General features: G+C 32.9%; 1 protein-coding gene across 6 annotated transcripts in view; it reads left to right on the top strand.

Moving 5' to 3' along the window:
* The window catches only part of SMPDL3A (sphingomyelin phosphodiesterase acid like 3A), a 98,669-nt gene extending 81,223 nt beyond the window's left edge, over positions 1–17,446 (top strand). Inside the window, exons 9-11 of one of the 6 annotated variants that reach the window (XR_012489214.1) lie at positions 14,448–14,498; positions 15,836–15,931; positions 16,683–17,446. The gene's annotated coding sequence lies outside the window, so the exon portion shown is untranslated. Of the gene's footprint in view, positions 1–5,251; positions 6,860–14,447; positions 14,503–15,835; positions 15,932–16,682 lie in introns of those variants that run through there. The other 5 variants (XR_012489213.1, XR_012489212.1, XR_012489215.1 and 2 more) reach the window with 5 other exon arrangements.
* The last annotated feature ends 10,394 nt before the right edge of the window (positions 17,447–27,840 follow it).

Raw genomic sequence — 27,840 nt, 5'->3', positions numbered from 1 at the left:
CATGTCTCCAAACCTGGGAATAAGACCCCTAAGTCCTGACTGAAAAATGAATATATCAAGCAAAGATTAATACTTATTTCATACCTATAGAAAGTACAACAGACTCGAGGATTCCCTGGGAGCATAAGAGCCAATATAGAATCACAGTGAGTCTTCAAATGGTTCACCATTTTCCCTCAAAAAATAAAATGACTTTGTACTCGCTACTGGGGCAAATCCCAGAGATACTAATGAAATTCCCTTCTCCCACAATATAATAATCCTTTCCAGACTACAGTGCCACCCTGTGGTTTATACTTCCTCTAGAAGACAAACATTTTAAGAGATACTGAATAAGCAATTCCCTTTGCTCTTGAGCTGTACCTTCTGAGTAACTGGTTTCTATTTCCAAGGAAGATTTTAGAAAGGAACCATATGGATTATCTTTCTTCTCTAAAGAATATACTATATCAGGAAATCTCTAAAAAACCTAAAAATGGGAGTTCCCTCTCAGGCTGAGTAGGCACGCATATCTATTTCTGCCAAATGCTTCTACATAAAATCTTCCAGGGTGCCTGTTGCTATCATAGCTCAGGAAAGTTACCCATCAGTACCTCCCTTCTCGGACCTCATGAAAGCCTTTCTAGTATTGCCATGTGTTTCTGAAGCACTGACATAAACTCTTAGAGGTGGGGTGGGTGGAGTGGGTAGAAAGAAAAATTGTTTCCCTCCACCCTTCTCTATGCTTTGGAAGAAGGCACAACAAGTACCATAGGCAAAGGAGTCCTTGGAAGGGAGAGAAAGACCAATTAGCTAAGTCTTTATAGACCATGGTGAGGGAGTGGGTAGGGGATAATGATCAGGAAATAGTGAACTAGAGGAGCAAGCTTTTGCAGATCATGAAGAGCCAATGATCAGGAAGTTTCCCAATCAAATGAATATGACACTTAGTGAGTCCTGTGCCCTTTTAGAGGACTCTAGCCCTAAAGGAGCAGCCAGATTACATTCTAATTGAGGAGACAGAATGTAAAGTATTGTGAGTTGCTATTATTATTTTCATTATTATTCACCTATATGTACCAATGAATAGTGGTTATTAGATACTGCTCATTAGATGAAAGAATAATTGTCTCTTTATAAAATGGGGACAATAATACTTATCTATTTTAAAGAATTATACTAGAAATGTTCTTTGTAAATGTTAAAGTGCTATCAAATTGTTATTGTTCACACTATTTTGATCCGATTTTCTTTTTTGAGCATTTTCTCAAGTTTACATTAGTCTCCTTTCTACTAATAAGATATAGGAACATGAAGAGTATGAAATCTCCCTTTACACTATGTTTTTCAAGATTGCAGATTGATCCAAGTGGATCCTAAACAATTGGATTTACATTGTTCCTTATTCATAATGCTAGTGCCCTTTACGAATGAATTTAAATCTATGATCTTATTAATGTAACAGAAGCACTCATTACATATGTAACATAATCCAGCCAAATTCTTACATTGGCCATGTTCAGAAATCTATCTAATTATGTATTTTGAGTGCATCACTATAATTTGTCATTATATTCATCAGAATTATAAAATCTTTTCCAGAGTTTTTTCTTTATAATCTTATCTTTGTAAAAGTTGTTCTAGTTTTACTTACTTTACTCTGCATAAGTCTGTAGAAATCTTCCCAGTTTCCTTCCAAACTATTTGACTATTTCTTATGGTATAATAATATTCTATTCTATTAATATTGTATAATTTGTTCAATAATTTCCCAATAGATGGACACTCCCTTCATTACTAGTTTTATTTTGTTTTGCTATTATTAGAAGAATTACTATAAATAAAATTTGTACTTATGGGACACTTTTCTTTCATCTTTTTAGTGGCAGTAGTCTATCTTTTACCTGAAGACAAGACAGATTTATTTTTAGAATACCAGAATCTTTCAAAATATAGGCCAATTACATGTTTACATAATTTAAACAAAACATTCATAGCTTTTGTTACTATAAACATCTATTAGCACCTTGAAGAAACCATTATATTGGCTGACAAAAATGCATAATAATGTCAGAAGGGTGTATAAAAGAATTTATTATCAATCCATAATTTAACAATTTGTTCAAAAGAACCATGAAATGTATATTGTTTTTCTTGATTGTTGCAAAGATTTTGACTCATTTATATTCTCCTGAATTTTATGTCTAAGAAAATGACCCTTCACAATTTACTTGTTTGGAAAATAATTCTGCTTCTGAGAAAAGCTTCTGATGAGTTAAGTTCCCCTTGACAATTTATTTGTCTGGGGAAATAGATCTGCTCAGAGATATAAGAAAGCTGTTACTGTGACTAAGAACTGAGATGGCAGCTGCTCATTTTGAATATGATAAGCTATGAAATACTAGATTGATTAGAAAATACAGTATGCTTCAGTGATGTACATGTGAAGAATTTTTATGTTGTTAACTGAGGAAAGAGAATTTAAAAAGATAAAAATTTAAAAAGATTAAAAAATTATTGAGGCAATTGGGGTTAAGTGACTTGTACAGAGTCACACAGCTAGGAAATGTTAAGTGTCTGAGGCCACATGTTGACTTAGAATGAAAGAAAAGTGGAACATAAGTACAAATTTTATTTATAGCAACTCTTTTAATAATAGCAAAACAAAATACAATTACCTGCCCCTCCCCCTTCTTCTTAAAGGTAATTTTTCAGAACTACATGAGGAAAACTTGAAGCTGGAAGTGACAGATACTACAGTTGTTGTTGAAGGATAAGTTCACCTGATCAGAAGAAAAGCTAGGAAACAGAATCAGAGAATTCATCCAAGGAGATCTAGTAACTTGTATTAATCATTGTAACAAATAAGATGTCAGTTAAGCAGAGTGGATGAATTAAGTTTAACAATAGAAGCATCTGTTCAAGACAGAAGCTACATTTGTTAAACTTTGATGGACAATTTCTGGAACAAATTTTTTTTTAAATTTCAGAATTGGGGGATTATTCAAAATATGTGTGTTTTCTTCACTTGTGCCTCTTTAACAAGTTTCCATGGGTGAATATTCACTTCCCTCTCCCCATATACTGTGCACATTAGTATATGAATGAAATATAAGATTATATGTAGATTTGACATATTTATTATTTCTGTATTTGTTTTACTCTGATTTATCAAAATTTCTTTTGCTTTGTTAAATCATTATATTTAAAATCTAAATATGCAAATGTGTAATGGAAAAACATTATTGACATTATTATCTAGGGATAAAATAGTTAGTAGAAGGAGTACATTTTCCTATAATATGATTATCATGGGACAACATCTTCAAAAGGAATAGGGGTGCCATGTATGGGGTACAGAAAGTTGAACACTTTTACTACAGTGTAAGGTGAGTCTGAAGGGGAATATGAAGGGGAATGCAATTAACATATGAATATCAGATTCCAAAGGGCTTTAAGTGCCAAAAAGAAATTTGTATTTTGTCAAAATTTGAATTTTGTAAAAAAAAATCTTAAGCAGTGAAATTACATAGTCAGACCTATATGACAGCTGTGTCAGAGGTGGAGAAAGGAATTGACTGGTGACAGGAGGTGATGACAGTTTGGATTAGGGTTGTCATGGTGTGTATATAGAGAGAAAGGAACAAATGTAAAAGATATTGATGAGATGGAATTGACAAGATTGCAACTGATTGGATGTAAATGGTGAAAGTAAAGAGTTGAAAATGATTCTTGGGTTGCAAAACTGAGAAATTAGAATTTTTGCTCAATTACTTATTTAATATCAAACAGGAATATCCAGTGTATTAGAAATCTATTACATCTGTTTGTTCTTTAATTACTTAAGAAACGTTGAGAAGATATAGCCTTGGTTTAGACATTCTTAGACAAACCTCAATGAGGAATAACACATTTGGTTGATCAGAGGAAATAGAAAACATAGAGCTCAATTCTGCTAATAAGACAGACAAATAAAAACAGATTTTTGAAAGCAGTTCCATGTTGAGTTCCTTGGGAAAAACAATTATATATGATAATACATGTCATAATGAATTTTCAAACATTTATTTTCAAATTGTGAGAGAAATAAATCTTAAAGTCTAAAGAGTTTGTACATGTTGGTGATTGCACATACAAAAATATGAATCAATATGATAATCTTTTGCCTCATATAGCTTCAGAAAATTGGCCTTTTATGCAGTGGTAGGTTTATATTTGTTTTGTTAAGAATTTAATTTAAAAAAATTCTTATTAAGGCATTAATATGTGCAAAGCACATGATTTTGGAGGAAATACAATGCTTGGTTAAGACATGGTTCCTGCCTTCATAGAGCAAACCATATAGTAGGCAAATACAAGACTTTCAAACTAAAATGCACAAATTTGGGTTTTCTATTCAATGCTATAGATTAGAAGTCACTAATAACTACAGCTCATGGTAATAACTCATCCTGTGTGACTCTAGTTCATGTCTTCCTGTTTATTGAGCATAGGAGATCTGCCAAATAATCTTCAGGTTATATCTGTTGTCATCTGACATGGCAAAAATACTAGTTGTGAAGTTGGGATTTAGACATGTCATTTCTTGCCCTTGTTTTTTCATTATATACTTCCTTAATAACATCTTTTATTCTTAGTCTTCAGTTATTTTTTGGTTATATGTTGCAGTTGCTTCACACCTATTATGTGCATTTCTATTGCCCTCTAAATGATATTAATTTTCAGTGTCTCAGAGAATGTTGTGTTTCATGTTTTGTGGATGTATAACACACTAATGGAATACTGGGATTAAGAAGGTGTGTGTGTGTGTGTGTGTGTGTGTGTGTGTGTGTGTGTGTGTGTGTGTGTTTTTCCCATTTTGCCAAATTTATTTTTTGAGAACTTGCTTTCTGTAGTCAATTTCTGTGCTTCTTTTTCTAAGATGTTGACTTCCCCAAAAAACTTTCATAATTCTCCTGAATAGCTCACATTTCTTTCCCTGATATTTCTTCTATTTTCTTTTAAGATCCTTTATTTGCTCTTCCAGGAGAACCTTTTGAGCATGACACCAGTTCATATCCCCTTTTGAGGCTTCACATGTAGTAATTTTGTCATTGATATCCTCTTTTGGGTTTGTATTTTGATCTTTCCTATCACTATAGGAGCTTTCTGTGTTTGGGGCTCTTTTTGCTTTTTTTGCTCATTTTAAAAAGTTGAGCTACGTTCCTAGGACACAGAGGAAATTGTCTCAAGGTGTTTTCTTTTTTTTTTTTTTTTTTTTTTTTCTTCACAGAAAGATGGAGTCCTCTCACTGACTTTTTTTATTGCCTGGGACTGGTGATGCTGCAGGCTTTCCTATTGAGTTGAGCTGATCTGGCCTACTCCCACCTGTTGTACTGGGGTTTGGAAGTCCCAGTTTATCTTCTGTGGTTGCATTGGAACTCTGTGCTGAGCCACTGGCCCTCTGAACCAGGAAAGAATAGTCAATGCTGATGTACTTTGTCTAAGAGTCTTCTGCTAGATTCCTGGTGCTGAATCTCCTAGCACTGACTGTGCTGAGTTCCATTCCCTCATATCCACTTCAGCCTACCTTTCCTGAAGTCATTTCAAGATATCTTACCTGGAAAATTATTATACACTGAATATTTGTGGATTATTTCACTCAAAAATCTGCTCAGTGGCTTGATCTATCATTGATTCTGAAGGAAGCTGGGGAGAATCAGGCAATATCTTGACTTCTCTCTACCATCTTGGCTCTACTTCCTTCACTTTTAAAACTTTCACATTGTAGATTATCACTAATCATAATTCTCACTTGGTAAAATCATTCTGGTATATTCAGCCTAAGCACTGTGAATGATATCTGGAAGAATGACTGGACTGTGAACTTTTTATGTCAATAGTGTAGCATAGTAGATCCCTCCCCTCCAAATCCTTAACACAATGTTAAGCTGCAATAAGAGAGGAAGAATTTTCAGAAAGAGGGAGGTAATAGTATATCTGTATTCTACATTCTTCAGATCATATCTAGATTATCATGTTCATTTCTGGGTATCACATTTTAAGAAAAAAATATTGGTAAGATGGAGTATGTTCAGAAGAAGGTGACCAGTTTGATGAGAAGCTGAGAGGCCATGCAATTTGAAGATTGGTTGAAAGAGATAAAGATAGAAAGGCTTAAGGAGGATATAAAAACTGTTTTTAAGAATTTCTAGGGCTATAATCCAGAGGTGGGATTAGGCTTGTTTTGCTTGGCATTTGAGCAATAGGTTGCATCCCAGGATGGCACACTTAGGCTCAATACAAAAACTATTCACTAACCTGTCCAAAAATGTACTGGGATTCTGATGCATTCATAGTCTGGAGCACATCTGATGTGCAATCTCTAGGCTTCAAAGGGAAAACACTTTTGAGATGAGAGTATCTCCTTTTCTAAGTAAATATGAGAAAGAATTGTCACCCCACCTCTCATATACCAAAAACAAGATTTGAAATTCAATCAGGAAAAATACCATAAGGTTTAAGTCTCTGGCAGAGACTCATGCCAGGTGGCAAAGAAATGATCAAAAATTAAAATAAATTGTTTATAAATATTTGTGAATATAAATATATTTTAGATGATTATTTACTCTCTCTATGCCATATGTCACATATGTTGCCAAGGGGATTCTTTTTAAGGTATACGTTTGTCTATTTAAGTCAAGAAGAAATGGGTTCAAATACCACTTTTGACTCATAACTGATTGTGTGAACCTAAATCACTTTACATCTATGAGCCTCAGTTTCCTGTCCTGTAAAACAGTGATCTTGATGATGATGATACTAGAAGTATTTACTTCACAGGCTTGTTGCAAGGCTCACCTGAATTAATATCAATAAAGAATTTTGCAAACTTTAAAAAGCTATGTAAATGTAAGCTTTCCCTTTCTATTATTGAATACAGAAGTGACATCATTAGGTCTGTCCCCATGGAAGATTAATCTGATATCAATGTAAATTATGAATTATGAAGGGGGCATGGATTACAAATAAAAGACTCCATTAGAAATATTTTTACTGCAATAATTCAATAGGTAGTAATAAAGATCTGAAAGAGACCTTACAGGTTATCAAATGAGAATAGAAAGGAATGACTACATCCAAAAGATATTTGAATACATAATTGAAAGGAATTGTAAAAGAATTGAATATGAAAGGTAAGAATTATAAAGCAGTCAAAATTATTCCCAGGTTTTGAATATTGATTATTGGAACATTGGTGGTCTGTACACATAAATAAGGAAATCAGAAAGAGGAATGGGTTTTGGTGGGAAGATAATTCAATTTTGGAAGAGCTTAGTTTGAGGTAGAGTTGGGACATCCAGATAGAGATCTCTAGTAGGCCTCCTTAGAACTAAGTACAATAATCATGGCTAAAGATATAAATTTTGAGGCCTTTATATAAACATTATGGAGCTATGAGAGGATCAAAAAGAACAGAGAGAGAAGGGAAGTGGGCCAAAGACTGAATCTTGGAAAGAACTAACACTAAGAATCTAGATCAAGAGACAAAGAAAGAGTGGTCAGAGATAGGGGAGAAACCAGGAATATAATTCTGTGGAAGCCAAAGATAGTAGAGGATATCTAAAAGGAAGCCATTATTAACAGGGTCAGATGTTATAGTGAGGACAAAGAAGATAAAGGTTGAAAGAAGACCATTGAACTTAGCAATTAGGAAATACTGAGAGAGCAGTTTCATGAGTATTATTGAGAGAGAAGCCATTTTACCTGGTTATGAGAGGAATGAATAGGCAGTGAAAAATGGAGGAATTATATCATAACTCATAGATATCAGACTGGAAGAAATTTTGGAAGTTATCTAGTCCAACTACATTCTTTTAAATGAGGAAATTAAGAGCCAGGGAAGTTTAGTGACCTGACAAATTATGTATTGAATACTTCTCAAGAAGTTTGTTGATTAAGTGAAAGTGAAAGATTGAGTGTTCTTGCAAGGGTGTAGAAATATGAAAAAAAAACGTTAAAATATGAGTACTCACATTCACATAATGTTTTTAAATAATTTGTCAGTGTCTCTTGTAAAGTTGCTGATGATAATTAAGTGAAGCTCTTCTTGTCTTCAGGTTTAGAGTGGCCTTCAATATTTTTTTTTATGAGAGGTAAGGACTGAATATGTTTGTAGGGCACTAGTGGGTGTGGAGAGATAGAAAGTGCATGAAAGAGAGCAATGTCCTTGAGAAAGCATGAGAGGATGGACTGAGGTGTATATAAACAAGTGGGAGGATTAGTATTGTTAAAGAATTGGGGACAGTTCTTTTTCTGAAATAAGTTGTATGGAAGACAGAATAAACAAGAGAAAAATCATGGAGATATGAAGGTATGCGATTCAAGAAACTCATTTCAAATCTCAGTGAACTTAAGATATTGAGAGAATAGAGGGGAAGCATGAGCTTGGGCCTTAAGGAAAAAAGAAAAGATTTTGAATTGTTGCAAGGAAAATAATAGATTCATTGAATACCAATCTCAATTCACACAGGAGACAAGAAGAAATCAAATGACAGGGAGATTGCCCAAATTTGAAGATTAACTGAGGTCAAGAGTATGAGAGTTTCTAACATAGGGGCAAGAATTTGCTAAGTAATAATAATTGTTAACATATACATATATATATGTATATATATATATATATATATATATATATATATATATATATATACACACACACATATATGTATGTATTTTAAGGTTTGCAAAGTTCTTTAAAATATATAGTCTCCCACACCTTGACAAATTTTTTTTAGTATGGAAGTCAAAACATTACAATGAATACATTAGACTTTCTAAAAGGACATGTATATTGTATTTGCCTTAAGTACTTTTATATATAAATAAATGCTTTACTGCTTTTTCTCTGACCTGAAGTTATTGTTAATATCCATATGTGGCATTGTCCAAGTTTGATGTAGGCATTTGTCATTTTCTGCCTGCAGAATCGTGGGATCCTGATTATGGAGAATTTTGATTTAGGGGGTTACATTAGCCCCTCTACTGCATTAACCTTCACAAAGCCCACTTTTAAAACTTGATTTCTTCAGACGATGAAAATATAAGAGAATTTTGTTAAGGGACTAGAGAAATTAAAAACCCACACAGAACACCTTAGTTCAACTGATAACTCTCTAGATTGTAGAAAATATTTTATTAAATTCATGAAGCAAAATGCAACTCTTTAGTGCCCTCCCTGTTTTATTTTAAAACTGCAGTTTCCTTTTGAGAAAATTAATCTCATCATTAAGAAAAAAAAAATGAGGTCTTTCCTTGGCCAAAAAATATTGAAAAGACCCCCCTTTTTAAAAATAGGCAGTATCTTTTATTCCTCCCTTTAGCTTCTCTCTAAGAGTTATCATCATTGTCATCATCATCATCTTCATCATAAGAAATCCATGACCTATAACAGGGGAATTAAAAAAAAAAACCTCAAAGCAACTTATTGCTAAGGCATATTCACAATAACTCTTCCTTTTCTTTTGGTTTCAGTCTCATTAGTTCTTATTCAGGCTGGAACGATGGAAATAAAGTAAATTGAGAAAAAAGACAAATCCATTCTTCTATACTAATTAGAAAGAATTTCAATTGAACTCATAGATGATGTTTTTTTTTTCTTTCTTTCTTTTTTTTTTTTTTTTTGTTGTTGTTGTTGTTGTTTTGCTTAAGACAATCAACTTTAAAGACATCCCCTGTTCTGGCTAATTCACCCAATCAAAGGAGGCTATGTCCACTCACATGGTAAGAGTGCCTTGCTTCCATATTAAGATCTCAGAATGTCTAGGACAAACCTTAGGAAACTTCCATATTAGGTAAACTGGGTGTTCCAAATGTCCATTACATAATGATAACTGAGGAAACATGAGGTACTAATCTAAAGAAAACAAAACCACAAAGGAACCCCCCCAAAACAGTTTTAAACAATTTGAAGAATGAAAGAGTGATTGGGCTTGTTTTGCCTGACAGTGAATATATGATCTAGGAAGAATATTTCAGAAAAGATTAATATTTGAGATAAGGAAACATTTCCTCTTAGTGATAACTAGTTATCTAGTAGAGGAACAGGCTTCCTCAGGAGGCAGTGGATCCTCCTCATTGGAGATCTTTAGGCAGAGGCAACTTTCCCATTAAGTCAAGATACAAACTTGTTGGGTTGGGGCTGGGAGAAGAGCATTATAGTGACTTTTTTTCACATACAGCTTGGACTCTGAGGCCCCTTCCAACTTGGAAATTCTGATTCTTTAATATGTTCATTTCTTTTAATTAATTTCTTCTGTTTCACTTTTAAGTCAGCTTAAATTTACTGAAAAAATCAGAGTGCCTTGATTTTTGTCACATGACAAATTAAATGATCCCAGCATGTTCAGGACTAACTTAGGAATTCTACATTTTAGTCTTTGAATATTTTGATTCCTTGAAATTCTGGCCTTGAATCTTTTTTGTGCATAATTCTAAACCTAGTAAGGGACAGAAAGAAGCATTCCATGTTTAGTAGGAACACAGTAGTTTATAGGTTAATAAGATGAAGGTGATCTTATAGACTATTTCATTTAATCCTTTCACTTTTCAAATGAAAGGTCACTTCACCAAAAAGGGGAAGTGACTTATCCAGTCAGATAGGTAATAAATGACAGATCTGGACACTCTGGTTTCTTGATTCAAAATTTAGTGCTCTTTCTAATATGTTCTAGCTCAACATTATTATCATCATCAGTTTTTACTGCATTGCAAGTAACTGATATAAGAAGAGGTAGAAAGACAGGGTTATATCTATATCAGACTTGGAAAAGTACACTTTTTCTCACAATCATGGATAGAGGGGAGAAGCAAGTCATTGTCCCTGACTAAAATTGAGTGGCCTTAATAGAGTGTGTGGCACATAGAGGATGCTTAATAAACATTTATTGATTGATTAACATAGGGAAAAATTTCATGTTTCATTCCTTACTGAGTTTGTATTCCTTGCTTGAGATCCACACATTGACCTAGAAAGATATGTTCTGATTGTATGTTCCTGAGAGTGGAGATCCTTGGCTGGAATTCTTCTAGTCATGTTTGTCTGTGGTTAGCTAGAGGACTCTGGGACTTAGCTCACAGTGGATAGTCATTAGGAAAAGTAGTTTTTATTATTTTTAATAGTTTTTATTTACCAGATATAAAAATGGGTAATTTTACAACATTAACAATTGCCAAACCTTTTGTTTTAATTTCGCCCCCCCCATCATGGCAGGTTGACCAATACATGTTAAATATGTTAAAGTATAAATTAAATACAATATATGAATACATGTCCTAGCTGTTGTTTTGCTATCTAAAAAGAATAGGACTTTGAAATAGTGTACAATTAGCCTGTGAAGGAAATCCAAAATGTAGGCAGACAAAATTAGAGGGATTGGGAATTCTATGTAGTGGTTCATAGTCATCTCCCAGAGTTCTTTCGCTGGGTGTAGCTGGTTCAGTTCATTATTATTCTATTGGAACTGATTTGGTTCATCTCATTGTTGGAAATGCCACATCTATTAGAATTGATAATCATGTAGTTTTGTTGTTGAAGTATACAACGATCTCCTGGTCCTGCTCATTTCACTCAGCATCAGTTCATGTAAGTCTCTCCAGGCCTTTCTGAAATCATCCTGTTTGGCCATTTCTTACAGAACAATAATAAGGAAAAGTAGTTATTGAGGAAGTTAATTTCAGATTTTTTTATCCTAATGAGACTTGTACCTGAGAATGTCTTTGAGATTTCTTGTCTCCTACATCATGTTATAATACTCAAGGTCATACTTCCCAATATGAATCCCACTTTGTTGTGTGAGAATAACTATGGAATGAAATACCTTTATACTGGATGAATATCTTTCACATATTATTTCATAAGGGAAATAAATACTATCATTCTTTATCTCTAAGTTTTAAAAGTTTTAAAATAAATCTTAAGCCAATTGTTTAATTCTTATATATGAAAATATTATTAGTTCTTTTATTGCTGTCATTTTAAATTGGGTAGTTTGAAAGAAAGGCTTGGATTGAGCTGAATATGCTGGAGGTAATTCTAAAATACATACATATATATGTGTGTGTCTATATCTACATATCAATATAAGTAGAGATAAAAAAGGAGCAAATTTATCATATAAGTGAAGCAAAAAAGGAAAAGAAAATAGATACAAAAATGCTTGTAAGGGAAGAGCAGATTTTAGTAAAACTTTACTCACATTGGGAATGGAATAAAAAGGAAATAAGATATATATTTGGAAGAGTATATACATGTTATAAATTCAGATAGAATCAAGAGGGCAAGGAGAGAGAATAAGGGAGGAATTCATAGGGGTAGGTTAAGTAATAGGAGAGCAAGATAGCTAGTGGGGAAAAAAAAGTAGAGGAATAAGGAGGGATAGGCTGAGAAGGATAGTGAGGAAAATAAACAAGAAATAATTATAGCTTGAAATGTGAATTGGATGAATTCACCCATAAAATGGAAACAGTAGGTTAAAAATTTGAGCTCAACAATAGGTTACTTTCAATGTTATACAAATGAGAGCTACACCCAAACATAAAGCAGAGATCAAGAGTAGATTTTATTATGTAAAAAAAAAAAAAAAAAAAAAAGCAGGGGTGGTAATCATGATCTCAGACCAACTTAAAGTTAAAATAGATTTAATCAAAAGAAAAAGATAGGGAAACTATACTATATGTCAGTCATATTAATCAATAATTTTTAAATTGAACTAAATACAAAATAAGACAAAACAGAATAGAAAGAGAAAGATAGGAAAGAAAAACAAAACAAAACAAAAATTGTCATGTACCCAGCAGATCATCAGGGAGGATTCAAAATGCACAACAATAAATTTCCATTTCAAGAAAGCATATATAATAACAAATTATATTCATGAGTGCCTAACTTTCTTCCTTATAAATTATTCTTTTGTTCTCTGCTGTGTACTTTTTGCTTTATTCTTTTTCCACCCTTTCATTTCCCTCACTTTCTCCAAGCAGGTTATAGTTAAGCACATATATATTTACATATACCTATATATGCATATAGACATTTATATTTACACCCATCCATATATCCACATATATACATATATTTACATATATACATACATAGCCACATATATTCAGACACACAATCATATATAGACATACACATTTACTCTTATGTAAACTTTTTCTAAAACAATATTAATATAGATGACATAATGTAGATTTCTCTTTTGATTGAATCTTCAACTCTGATTTTGTCTAATGTCAATGATTACTAGCCTTACTCTTTTATTTTCTTTTTTATTAAAATTATTTAAACCTTTTGTTCCAAATTTTTTTCTCCCTTTCCCCCACCCCAGATCAAAGAGGAAAAAAATGAAAAAAGAAAACAAAATGCAAGCAAACAACAACAAAAAGAGTGAAAATACTATGATTTTGATCCACTCTCAGTTCCTACAGTCCTTGCCATCACAAAACTAGCCTGAATAATTTCCTTGTTGAAAAGAGCGAAGTCCATCAGAATTGATTATTGTACAATTTTGCTCTTATTGTGTACAATGATCTCTTGGTTCTACTCACTTCCCTTAGCATCAATTCATATAAGTCTCTCCATATCTCTCTGAAATCATCCCTCTGATCATTTCTTACAGATTAATAATATTCCATAGTATTCATATACCATAACTTATTCAGCTGCTCTCCAACTAGTAGGTATCCACGCAATTTCTAGTTACTTGTCACTACAAAAAGTAACCCTATTTTAAAATTTTTTTTATTTTTCTGAGTCTTCTTGTAGTGTTTGTATTTCTTTTATTTCCTATCCCTACTAACTCCTCCACTTTAATTCTGCTTCTTAACTTGCTTTGCTATTATTCAACCTTCTCCTACTCATGCATCCCTCCCTTGTCATCCTCTCCCCCCATTCTTCCCTTCTCTCCTATTCCCCCTCTACTTTTTTATAGCTTTTGGAGGGTACTATACCCTTCATGGTATACACGCACACACACATATATTTGTAATGTTCCTTATTTAACCTATTCCTGATGTGAGAAGATTTTCAACACTACAAGTTGTCTTCCTTCCTCTATTGCCTCTATGTCAATTCTTCATGTGCACCTCATTTGTAAAACATAATTACTATTTTTATGCTTTTCTAGACAGTTTTGCTTTTTAGAATCACATTATACTCAACTCTACCCCAGTCGTTCTTTTGAACTTTCCTATTACTGATGTCAGTCTTAAATATATGGTTTACATTTCCATATAAAAAACATAAACTATTTGTCCATATTGAATTCCTTGAAATTAATCTTTGATATTGGCTCTTACATCTTAAATTTTCTATCAAGTTTGGGTTTAGTTGAGACAAAGTCCTGAAAATCTTCAAGTTTGTTAAATATTCATTTTTTCATTCAATATTATGGATAATTTGTTAACTATGATATTTTTGATTACAGGCCTACTTCTTTTGATTGCCTGTAAATATTATTCCAGGACCTGCAGTATGAGTATGTATGTGTACATATTTCTACATTTTATTATAGCCTTCTTAGGAGTGGGGGACAGGAAGGGGAAAAATAAAGTGAAAAATGCATAGCAGAGAATAAAAGAAAACCAATAAAGAAGCAAAGATGGATAGTTCTGAATCCAGTGTATAGTATTCGTTATATAAGATTTCTTGAAATGTAAATTTATTGCTTTATATTTTGAATTCTCTCTTATGTTCTGCTGTGCACATGGTGACTTTTTTTCTTTTCTTATTTTGTATTTAAGTTTAAGGTGAAAAAAAAAGTTTAAAAAATTTAAGCCATCTGTCTTTCTTCCCATATACCAATATTATTTCCTTCCTAAATTTGAATGTTTATATCAGCTACCTTCCCTTTGTATTTCTATAATAACTATGCTATGTAGAAATAAGGAAAATAATTATGAGTCTAAATGAAATCAATTTTGTTTTCTAGTTAGTCCTATTTTAAAAATCTACATTTTTATCCATATTTTCTGTTTTAAGTCATTACAAAAAGCATCTAAAACCACCTACTTAAAAGTTTCAGAATCTAATAGAGACCATAGACCAGAGTTGGGAACTTTTAAGGCATTTCAACTATATTTTAAAATAATCTTAGAATATAACTATAAAAATCTCATGAATACTATAAGTATGTATACTGGGCTTTATAATGTCAGAGATATTTTAATCCAACCAATACCAATTTAGACTGAAATCTTTTTCTGATGTGTTATCCTAATGTGGGGTTCATGCATTCTTGAAGATCGTGCTAAGGGAATTCAGTTAGTCTGGATAATAGATGATATGACTATTTTCTGAGGACCAATCTATCTTAGTTCAGAGAAATATAACACCAGAGGGTTGCCTACAAAGTAATGATTTTTTTTTTTTTTTTGGCACTGCAATCCATACACATGCTGTCACCTAAACAACCACTTCATTATCTTTTGTTCCTTTCATAACCAAACTCCTAGAAAGGGTTTTCTTCATTCATTGCTTTCATTTCCTCACTGCTTACTTCATTCTAAACCCTTCTAGCTTCACTTCAGCTCTCCCCTCTGACCTGGAACCCCAAACCAAGAGCTCCATCTTCCAACTCCATCTCAATTCTGATTCTAAATCTAGATTGAAACTATTCTAAGTTTCACAATAATCTCTTAATTTAAACTCAATGCTTTTCTTCAATCCTCAATCTACTAAATTACTTGGTCTTCCTATGGCTTGTGATACAATTAACCATTCTCTCCTTCTTTTGGGTACTATTGTCTCCTCTGATTTTTTGATATTACTCAGTCCTAGTATCCCTCATGTAACTGACTGCTCCTTTTCATTCAGCTTTGCTGGATCAATATCCATCAAGAATCCCAAGGAATTTACATTCCACTAGGGGAAGAAGGAGATTCACAACCATCACACATAAGTAAATGCAAGGTAATGCAAAGAGAAAGAGAACACTAATAATTAGGGTGGATCAGGAAAGGCTTTTATAAGAATTAGTAGCTTGAATTTAACCTTAAAGGAAGTAAGCATTCTAATCAATCAATTAATCAACCAGCATTTGTTAAGAACTTATTATATGCCAGGGACTAGTATCACATTGCTAGAAATACAAAGAAAAGAATAAAATATTTGTTCTTCTCAAGTTAATGAACACATACATGCTTATATGTATGAATATATATGTGCGTATATGTGTAGGCAGCACAATGCATGTATAAATGCACATGTGTATATGCAATACACACATGTGTGTATATACACATATAAATATCCCATGAATTCATAGTACATAATGTGTATGTGTGTATACACACACACATATATATATATATACACACATATATATAGAGTATCTGTATATGTATGTATATATTTACATGCCTGTATATACACACATAAATACCACATGCATTCATATTACATATATATGATATATGTGCATATATTATATATAGGGTATATGTATATAGGTTTACATATGTCTGTATACATACATATACACATAGGTATGCATATTTTTTTACATTCTAAGAAGTGGTTGTAAGGAGAAAGTGCACGAAAAGGCATAGAAACGAGAGATGTAGTGTTGAATTGAGCTAACTCTCAGTAGGTCAGTTTATCTTCAACATAAATTTCATGAAAGTAAATAATAAGGAATTCTCTCTCTCTTTTTCTCTTTCAGTTATATGTATGGGTATGATAATTAAACTATGGAATGCTGTCAAGAAGAAAGAGCATTAGGGAACATCTATATGGGGAAGATGATGCAGTGAATAGAACACCAGGCCTGAAGTCAGGAAGACATCTTCCCGGGTTCAAATCTAACCACATTAAACACATTAGCTGTGTAACACTGGATGAAGTTACTTAACCTTGTTTGCCTCAACTCCTCATCTGTTAAATGGCCTGGGGAAGAAAACAATAAACTACTTTCTGCTAAGAAACCCCAACAGGGCTCACAAAGAATTCGATAGGACTGAACAGATCTGCATCATCTTCTCTTAGAATCTCTAGCTTCCTTCAAGAATCAATTCAAGTGCTATTTTGGGCCAGGTTTAAATTAGGCTGGTTCAGTATTTTAGGCTTGAAACTGGAACACAATGAAACAATCATGCTACATAAAAGATTATGAACATTATCATGAAAGATTAAAATACTTAATTACTAAAAATAGACACTGCTCCTTACAACCTTTGTATCTATCAGGACAGCAATGTCAGATGAAAAAGATATCCAACAGAACAGTAGGAATTCTAAAAGACATCATGAATTCAATTCTTACAGGAAACATGATTATGTAAAACAGATATTACTCATATAACAAGTATCATTTTCTCTGGTGGCTTCCTTCCCTTTAAAAAAAGTTCTTCTTAGTGCTCTATCTTTCATCTCAACTTATCATGTATTTACATGTATTATATCCCTGCCCCAGTAAAATATGACCTTTGTAAGAGCAGTGATTTTTTTTTTGTCTTTATGTCTACAAAACATTTCATATAATAAATACTTAATAAATGATTGCTGAATTGAGTTGAATTCCTATGGTACAGAATAATTTTGATCTATGTCAATAGAGACAATGACCATATGCTATGTAATAAAAGACAGGTCAAAGAAAGTCTATTCCTTAGAGTACATATTATATGGTACCAATCCACTTGAAAGCTTGATCAGCTTGCTTCCAGGTATGCATAATGAAAAAGCCGTATCTCTGCTTCAGAGTTTAAATTTTTGACCATTTCCTTTAAGCTTATTGTATAGGAAAAGAAAACCTTTCAATTCATTGCTGATTCAGAACTGTGTGCATACAAAAAAACCAAACCAAACCTAAATAAAAAAAACAAGAATAGATACAAATTCTCTCTTTTCTAGTAAAAAGTTCATCAAATTCTGCTGCCGTCAAGCTTTTTAGGGAAAGATGTAGCAATGTTGGCAGTAGAAGAACTTGCTACTCACTTTCAGCTTCTTTATCTTCCCACCTAGTTACCTTGAAGCCATGATGATTTTGCATATTTTGTGTGTATTCTTTCCTAATTTTAATTGAATGAGCAGAACTTTGGATGGTTGAAAGGGTTACCAAATACTTAGCGACTGTTGTCTATGATAGAGATGAATGGTGGCTACAACAGTTGAACCTAATGAGAAGATGACCCTTAGGGTGGTATAGCTTACTTGACTCCATCCTGCAAAGAAACAACTTAATAGCTAAGAAACTGAGTCTTGCAAGTAAGTAAGAAATATGTTCATTGACTAAGTTACATCCAGAAGTGAACTTAGTGGGGAAAACCCTACATATCAACCACTTTGAATCTGAACCCACTTCCCAACATGATATCTCTCGTTTCCATGCCTTTTCATGCACTTCCTCCTTACTACCACTTCTTAGAATGTAAAAAAATATGCATACCTATGTGTATATGTATGTATATACAAACACAGTCATAGGTAAACCTATATACATATACCCTATATATAATATATAGACACATATCATATATATATGTGAGTATGTAGGAGAGAAAGTGTGCCTTGGTTGTGAAAGAGGGAAGTTTGTGTATTTTGGTTCTTGCTAATATGTTCTCAGTAAAAGTCCCTTTGTAAAACTTAATTGATAATGGAGTCTCCTGGAAAGATTGACATGAACTGATATTGAGTGAAGTGAGCAGATCCAAGAGAACATTGTACACAGAAACAATGAGATTATGTGATGACCAACTGTGATAGACGTGGTTCTTTTCAACAATGAGGTGATTCAGGTCAATTTCAATAGACTTGTGATGGAAAGAACCATCTGCATCCAGAGAGGGAACTATTGAGACTGAATGTGGATCAAAGCATAGTACCACTTTTATTGTTGTGTTTGCTTATTTTTTTCCCTTTTGATTTGATTTTTCTTGTATAACATGATAAATATGGAAATGCTTATTATTTTTTCTTTTTAAAAAGCTTTTTATTTTCAAAACATATGCATAGATATTTTTAAAAATCCACTCTTGCAAAACCTTATGTTCCAGTTTTTTGGTTTTTTTTCTCCCTCATTTCCTCCCTTAGAGTGGAGATGAAGTCCTACTCTGGCATTTTAATCATATATGAAATCCTTCACACACAAAATTACTCTGTTTTGGCTTTTGCATATTTTATATTTTACTTATTCATATATATGTTGCTTTCTCCTCATAGAATGTAGGCTTCATAAAGACAGAAACTATTTGTTATTTGTCTTTGTATTCTCAGCACTAGAACAGTACCTGTCACATAATGCTTTCATGAATATTTGTTGAATGAATGAGGGAAGGGAAGTGAAAATAAGATTATCAAGTGCCCCAGAGGTTCCCAAACTATGGTGGGCGGGCCAGATGCAGCCCGCTGAGGATGTTTATGCAGCTGCCGGGTTATGGCAAATGGGCTGAGGGGCGGAGACAGAGTGTGAGCTTTTGTTTTTACTATAGCCCGGCCCTCCCACAGTCTGAGGGACAGTGAACTGGCCCCCTATTTTAAAAGTTTGAGGACCACTGAACTATGTGTCCAGAATTGTGCTAAGAAATTCACAAATATTCTCCCATTTGATCCTCAGAATAACTCTATGAAATTATTGCTATTATTACCCTCATTTTGTAATTAGAGAAAATGAGGCAAACAGAGGTTAAGCAACTTACTGAGGATCACACACTTAGCTACTGTGTTGAAAGCTAGATTTAAACTGAGGATCTTCCTGACTTCAGGCCCAATAATTCAGGACACTAGCTGTCTGTCAACTAGAAAATGTTTACGTGATTTTAGGCTGCATTGAAATGTATAGAGAAAAAATTAGTCTTTTTTATTTTACCCTGGCCACACTACATGAGGAATATTGCATTTATTTCATTTCACAAATATGCCTTTTGGGAATACCCTATTATTTGTGAAAGGAACCTCCAGGAAATGAGTACCTCTAAATCCCTTGGAGTTTTATATAATTCATAATTCAACTGATTTTGTTATACTCTTTGCTTTACTTATCAATTTTTGGAGGACTTGGTACTGATAGAGCTATTCAATTTAATCAATAAGACACCAAATTTTTGAAAAACACCAAAAATTCTGTGCTTTTGGATTTGAGTAGAAAGGCAAGACAGTCATTCACCTGACTCTGTTCAGCTCTGAAATATCATCCATTATTCTTTAAATGTGAAATGTACTAATACAGGCTGAAGCCATTTCATTCACATTTTATACTTCATATATTCATAATGCATTACATTCATAATGCATTACAAGGCTAGAGTCCATTACTCATATGTTTATACATTTTATATTTCTCATCCAAAAGGTCTGAACATGTTTAAAGGCAAAATTATAGTTCTTCTTGATAATAATGGAATGGTATACATTTATAGTTTGCTAAGAATTTATGACTAAAGTCATCTGTATTTCATATTCACAGTAATCATTTATGTCTATGCACTCTGACACCAGGGCTTCTCTCAACACCACCATTCTTCTATTTCAATACCTGGAAATGGAAATCATCTTTTTGGTTCTGTCACTTTAAGGCAAAGATGAGTGATGGATCTTCAGATAGATAAATAACACTATGAAGAGCTTATTAAATCTAGTAATCTTTATAAAAAGAGGTTTTTTTTTTATAATTTTTTAAAGTAATTTTACTAATTTTTTTAATTTACAAAACTAGAAATTCAATTGGAATGTGATATCTGACATTATTCTCATAGCATTTCAATGGTTTCCAATTTTTTTTTGTTCTGATAGTTTTTTTTTCTTAACAAAAACAAAAATGTTTTGAACCCCTTGAATAATTCAATATGTTACTCATAATATTCTTTGTAACTATTTACTCTGTAAGAAACAATTGAAGAATTTTTATTGTGAAACTCTTGGTCTATCATTGCAAATCCCCAAAGTGTTATCAAATCTCTAAATAGGAACCATAGAAATATTACATATCACCTCAGAAAGATTATGTCATGTTTATCCAGAAAAGACCTAATAATTGGAGGGCTTTGGATACCAGTTGGAAATCAGTTCTTCTTTTTATAGCTATAGAAACTTTCTATCTGCTTAATAGCAACATGGAATATAATCTTTATAAAAAACCAATAATGTTAACAATAATCATAATAAACATTTTTATGGAATTTTAAAGAGCACAAAGTTCTGAGGCATGTAATGTAAATGTGTATTATCCCTAATTTACATGTAAAGATAGTGACTTGATGAATTAGTGTTCATGGGGTAAAGCAACTTGCCTATGATGATCATGCAGATTGTAAGTTGGGGGAATATGAAACAAATTCCATGCTTAAAATTCTAATAGTTTTTCTATTAAACAAAGCTACACACCTCCATCTAATGTTATTAGCCAGTTAGACTAAAATATGGCATTCATGGCAATTCATTCCATAGGAGTAACCAATAGTATAAATGTGATAATGCAATGGAGTTTTGCTTGATTACAGTGTAGTTTGTTCATAATATATTAATATCTGCGAAACAACATTGGTTGAAGCAGTTTTGTATGAAGTGTGCATACATAAAGAATCTGCTGTTTTGTGTCACTGCCAGTGACTGTCTTGAGATTCTGTGTATAGGTAGAATAACAATCACTTCAACTTCTAAGATAATAGTGAGCTTAGTGAAAAACAGCATCAATACAATGACATTCTTGATTGTTGTTGGCAATTCCACTAATTAAACATATTGTCCCTGATGGCCTATTACTACTGCCTGAAAGCCTTTCCTTTGAATTATGGAGGTCCATTAATGTGTTACATTAAAATGAAAACACTGGAAATTGGAAATATGAGGTGGGATAAGAGAATCATTCTTCAGGTTAGGGTTGGAAAAGTGAGTTGGGGGCAATTAGTCTGGATAATAAACTAGGGAAAAAACCCAAGCATTCAAAAAATCAAGAAAGATAACAATCATAAGATTTCTAAGTCCTCAGGAAAAAATCTATGGGACAATATTGAAACTAAAATAGAATTTTGTAGCTATGGCACTTGTGGAAAACAAATCCTTTCTATTTTATATTTATGTACTTTATACATATAATCTGGAACACTAAGAGTGAGCCTCAGTCTGGCCTAATTTAATGGATGGAATACAATTATGAAAGCCACCATCTGGGCTGAGTAGAAAGGGCAATATAATAAGCAATCTGGGCCAGGTCTTTGATAATAAGTGAAAAGCAAGGGTCAAGAAGATCAGAAATGAGGACACAAATCAAAATAAGAATTATTTTCTTAATAACAGAACTCCTTGCACATGATAGGTTCTGAATAGACATATTCTTTGGATTTGATCTGATCTGATCAAAAACTGCTGGTAGAATAAAGCCTCCAAAGAACAAATGAAATGTTTGTAAATTATAAAAATAAAAAAAAATTAACATGGGATTTCCTTGTTCTTTCCTAATGATTCTGCTACACTTCTCTTTTCTTTCTTAATCTCATTTCTCATCACTATACAATCTTAAATTTAGAGAATTTCAGAATGAGAAAGACAAAGGATTTTGGAAGTCAAAGATTATATATTTTAAAATGTAAGAAACATTGAAAGTTATTTGGTTTAAACCTCTTATTTATGGATGAGGAAAGGGATGCTCAAAGTAGTTCAATAATGTGAATAGGAAGGAGTTGAGAACTCTGGTTCATATTTGAACTCTGGACTCTAGAAGTCTTTCCATTGTGACATGCTGTATGACATATAGCTACATATTGGCAGTTAGGACTATAGTCCAGGTTTCTTGACTTATAGCTAAATGCTTTTTCTACTACTTCCATGCTGGGTTGGGCCTCTGCTGCCTTGTTTCCATAGCAATGGAACATTGCTTTATGCTGTGCTATCTTATGTTCTTATAGCATTTTTTCCATAGCCTTTTTTGTCCTTGCCTTAATTTAGTCTGCTCTAAAACTGCTTAGGTACATGATAATCATAAATCATGTGTGTGACTATCCAGAAGAGCTGGACTACAGGAAGCAATGTTTCTGCCATGATAACACACACACACACACACACACACACACACACACACACACATATATATATATAATGGTTGTAAGACTTTGTTAGCAGGGATGCCATTTTGCTTCCTAGTTTCCTTCAAACACCCATATTTTAGACATGAATTTCAATCTAAATAAGTATTTATTAAGTGTTTACTGTATATTGGGCCCTGGGCTTGTCACTGGGGATACAATGACAAATATAAAATAGTCTCTGAATTTAAGAAATTTACATTTTATGAAGGAAAACATATGTAATAATTCCAATAAAAATAGAGATAAGAAATACAAAAACTTATAATTCTTAAAAATCAGGCAAGACTTCTAGCAGATTTTTTTTGTTAGATCTGAGAATTGAAGGAAACAAAGAATCTTACAAAGAAGAGGTAAAGATACAGTGCATTCCAGGCACAGTGGACTGACTAGATAAAAGTCTGGAGGCAGGAGATAGAATGTAAATTTGGAGAACAATAAATTGTGTAATTTGACTAAGAAGTAAATTGTATGATTGCAAATGATATAAAAAATACCTGGAAAGTTAGAATGAGAAACTATGTGGTATTTTCCTGACCTTCCAGTTAGCAACCTGCTCAAAAAGGAAAAGAAAGATAGTCTTGTTTCTAATGATGCAACAATGGAACTTTTACATCATTACTTCCTTTTCTTTATGTTTATTAATTTTATCTTTAATACTATTGTAACAATAATAACACTTTGGGGCAGGACTTGGGAGAGAAGTTGAGGTTCTGTGTCCCTTTCCTCTCTACCAATGTAATGGGTGCCTTTCAACTTTGGATCCATGCACAAAGAATGAACCTGACCACTGAAAAGAAAGGTTGGGATCTTTTTTTCCCTTCCTCTTTCTACTATAATCTCAGCATTTCAGGAAAAAAAATACTTAAAATTTAGATTTGTTTCATTTTTAGTGTCCCTTCACAGTAGGAATATAGAAAAATAATCAACACACATAAAAAATCTGAACAAAAGAAATGATAGAGATAAAAATCATTGTTAGTGAAGGAATAGTGTTAATGGAGTTAAGACTTGAATATATAGCTTGAGACATTCCTTTACAATAAACAATAGCAATCTGGAATTTAGCTCAAACCTAAAAATTTTGTTTCTGATTAGAAATAGATGAAAAAAAAAAAGGGTAAAAACAAAAATTCTAGTCAGATATCCTCTGTTTCTGAGGAAAGCAGAGTGACCAATCTCTGGCTCCAGACTCTTATTTTCTCTCCTGGGTAAGAATAAAAGTCACCCTTGGGGAAGATTTTTACCTTTCTGTCAGCCACATGTAGACAGAGCCATGCAGACATTTATAATTTAGACGGGTAAGACAAAACAGTGTATATATAACTTTTCTTATGTACATGTAGCTCAAGATTGCTTCTTAGTCATCTGTATTTCAGAATAACACAAAGCAGAAAATGCCACTAGAAATCAGATTTCCACTCTTAGGCTCTCCTATACAGAGCATTTGCTCACAATCACCATATGTTCATAGGGTTCCTTGTCCCAATAGGGACATAGGGTTGAATTGTCCCAATAATCTATAGATGAGAATGGAAGAACCACTGTGGCTCCTCTCGCTAAGTGAATATCAAGAGATTATTTTATCATATCAAGTGTAATCCTTTCCATGATGAATTCTATGCATTCCCAGAAATTCTCAGAAGAGCTCTGTTATACACTCCATGAAATGTTTTCTATAGGCTCACCTTTATATATGTTCCATAGGGTACATATCATCCCATTACAATATGTTTTAAAATGTTGTTAGGAATTGAAGTGAAGGGAAGGAAATAAGCATGTGTAGTATCTACAAATGGGCCAGATACTATGCTAAGTACATTACAGATGTTATCTCATTTAATCTTAACAAGAAGACTTCAAGGTAGGTGAGAATGTACAGTTAAGGAGACTGAGGTAAAGTAATCTGCCCAGGCTTAAGGTGGGTATCCAAGATCAGATTTCACCAGAAGTCTTCTTGACTCCAGTCCCAGCCTTTTATATACTGTGTTAGTAACACTAGTAAACTTAAATTTCCTGGCAAAGCTAGCTGATCTATGGTTTTCAAAATCCACTCCCTTTTCCCCTTTCCCATTTTTATCTTTTACTCTGGTCCAAAAATTCAAATCTCATTTCATTATCCAGATATTTACTTTCTTTCTCTTCTGAAAACCTTGTCTTCAGTGAGTAGCAGTGATGAAAGCACACCTGTGCTCCTGTGATTCAATAATATTTACTAATGCTCTGTAGGTTATTTCTAGTGGTACATTTATGCCCATGTGAGTCACCAGAATGTTGGTTTTTTTTTTCTTAGTTTTATAAATTCTTTCTTGTATACATGCTCTGGAATGACAGCAGTCCTCCTGGTCAACAAATATCTGAATAAGGAATCATGAACCATCACTGCACCTCTTTTTTTCTTTTGATCCCTTATTGGATTGTTTTCCTCCATGGACACATATCCTAATTCTTTGGAGCATAAGTATCTATTTTCTTTTTATACAGTTTTCTTCTTTTTTGGAAGAACTTCCTATTTATTTCTTAAGCATATGTGTTTAGTAGTGCTCTTTCTTCTTCCCTTTTTCTATACATGACCTTCTACTCAGAGCTATATCTAATAATTTTTACACATGAGGCAGTTGATGCACATGCATATATATACATACATATTTATGATGGTGCTCATATATGTATATATATATATACATGTGTGTGCATGCATGTATGTGTATGTGTATTTTCACCTGAGGTACAGTTTTTGAGAGAGGAGGTGGTGTTTTTAGATCTGCGAAAATTTTAAGTTGCTGAACAGAGGTATAACATGCACAGAAATAATGCCAACACATAGAGCTGAGTGAGAAGGATAAGAAGCACACCTAGAATTTATGCCCTCAGGATTTTCTGGCTTAGAACAAATCTCCATTTACCCCACTTTAGTTATATATATTTTTTGCTTCTCTGTTATGATCTGCTGGCACAGACAAGAATTTTTCTTTTTTTTGTCTTTGAATCCTTTTTCTTTGTTTTCATATCAAAACTATTTTCCCATTTCTGTAAGAGAGAATGCAATCTTCATGATAACTACATTATAACAGATGTATTTGTAGAATCCCTTTGCTTCTCTTCAAGAAGGGAGATCAGCTTATACTTTGAACATAGTTAGTAGTCACTTGGCTGTGAAAGAAATATAAACACAATACACTCTTAGCAAGTTACTGAAGAATTTCCTCTGCTCTGAACAGTTTCTGGAAGTGATATCTTTGGTCTAATATTGTGAAAAAGCATGGAATTTACATGATATTTATTGTATTAATTTCAAAGGCAATGTCACTCTTAACTCTTTTCCATTTTTTTAAAGTACATAATTGAAACATTTTTACAGAAGTCTGTACTTTTGAAAACTCATAACAAATGAATACTCAATTTCTGAAGTCACCTTTGTAGTCTTTAACTACAAAGCTTTGTAGAGCTTAAAAGTGCAAGATTTTTCTAGTGTTGTAACCTAGATCTGTAAATGAACTAGACACACATAAACATTGTCTCATTAGAGTGCCATTGGGTAGGTTGATGTATTGGTTTTACTCCTTGTGCATAGGAATTTGCTGCCCATATTGATTTACTATAGCCTCAGAAACTTTAATATGAGCAATTAATAACTCTTATCTTTCTTCTCCCTCTCTACTCCTATAATAGGGCACCATGAGGCACATAGGGAATTCCAAGAAGTTGAAGTTTATCTCCCTGTTCAAAACAATGTTAAAAAAAAAAAGTAACTAGAACCCAAAGTCTTTAACATAAAGGACTTAATATAGATCATCCAAATAACATCCTATGCAGTTCAGTGGTACAATGGATAGGGCATTGGGCTTGAAATCAGGAAGATTCATCTTCATGAGTTTAAGTCTGGCCTCAGATAGTTCTTATTTTAGATTCTGTATTTCTTTATATTTTCTGTGATGACTAGTTGTGGCAGTGGGGAATGTCTCAGTGGTGTAACTATAATTCCTATATGAGCAGATTGTTCAAGAGCAAGTTCCTGTTGATCCTATTTCTTTTTTTTTATATATTATAAATATAATTGGGAATAATTAAAAATAAATAAATTTCTAACATATAGACACAGGGAAATATGATAATGTATAGTAAAGCATTTGAGCAAACAGCCTCTGAACTAGAAATTTAAATTTTATTATACTTCAAGCCTTTGGAAACATTGCTGGAAAACACACAAAGTAATACTTTTTAAAAAAATCTTGTTAAATTTATCTTTTTTTTTATTAAAGCTTTTTATTTTTTGAGACATATGCATGGACAATTCTTCAACATTAGCCCTTGCTATTATTGTTATTTTTTCTAGGTCATTAAAAAAGTTTCTTGGGAGTTTGATTGATAGAGCACTAAATAAATAGATTAGTTTAGGTAATATTGTCATCTTTATTATATTCCCTTGTGTACTTTGTGTTCTAATTTCCCTCCCTTTCCCCATGCCCTCCTCTAGATGGCAAGTAGTCAAATATATGTTAAACATGACAGAAATATATGTGAAATCCAATATATGCCTATATATTTATATAATTTATATAATTTTCATGCTGTATAAGAAAAATCAAATCAAACCAGTAAAAAAAAAGAAGCAGAATAAAATACAAGCAAACAATAAGAGTGAAAGTGCCATCTTGTGAAGCACATTCAGTTCCCACAGTCCTCTCTCTGCTTGCAGATGTCTCTCTTCATCACTGAACAGTTGGAAACAGTTTGAATCATCTCATTGTTGAAGAGAGTCATGTCCATCAGAATTGATCAGTACATAATCTTGTTGTTACC

Source organism: Sminthopsis crassicaudata, chromosome 4 (genome assembly GCF_048593235.1).
Source record: "Sminthopsis crassicaudata isolate SCR6 chromosome 4, ASM4859323v1, whole genome shotgun sequence".
Classification (NCBI taxonomy): Eukaryota; Metazoa; Chordata; class Mammalia; order Dasyuromorphia; family Dasyuridae; genus Sminthopsis; species Sminthopsis crassicaudata.
This window is presented reverse-complemented; position numbering and strand designations above follow the sequence as displayed.